The sequence below is a fragment of the Lipomyces chichibuensis genome, assembly GCF_038497645.1.
Source record: "Lipomyces chichibuensis strain CBS 12929 unplaced genomic scaffold V1513scaffold_120, whole genome shotgun sequence".
Classification (NCBI taxonomy): domain Eukaryota; kingdom Fungi; phylum Ascomycota; class Lipomycetes; order Lipomycetales; family Lipomycetaceae; genus Lipomyces; species Lipomyces chichibuensis.
Genome location: NW_027117572.1, coordinates 7,345 through 8,013, shown reverse-complemented (window position 1 = coordinate 8,013; position 669 = coordinate 7,345).

Genomic DNA, 669 nt, shown 5'->3' with positions numbered 1-669 from the left:
TTGCGGCGAAACTGGCCATAATACTCGAACGTGTAAAAAGAATTAGAAAACTATCATAGAATATTAGAATTTTAAATTAACTCCTTTCAATAAATTTTTTATGTATGTGGTGTGGTAATAATCCATGATTTTAGGTTGTGTTTTCTACAGGCGTGGCTCACTCGCTTGTGTGGCTCACTCGCTTGTGGAATACGTTATTCGTATTCGACCCAATCTTATTCGTTGCGAATAAACGGAAGTCCTGCGAAGGATAACGAATACGAATAAGGAAAAATTTTATTCGTTTACACCACTATCGTTATTCGTTTAATCGTGTTCACCATGTTACCATGTAGAGCGGAGAAAATATCCCTGAATTTTTTGTAAGTAGAATATGGGAATATTAACCGGCACCGCTCCCTGAACCCGATTGGTCGTGAACCGGTTTCACCACCACACCCAGCCCTAGCCCTATTACGCAGATGCTGTCACACTTTCGCCGGCAGCAATTGCGTCACCTAAGTTCGTGTATTCGAATCCCCCTTTGGAACTTAGTACCTTTGTCTTCCAACATGCCCACTTACTGATTGGGACGAAGTCGTTGCTAATACGGTATGGACTACTATAAGAAATTGTATGAGGAGGCGGAGGAGAAGCGGAAACAAGCCGAGGAGCGGGCGAAACAAACGG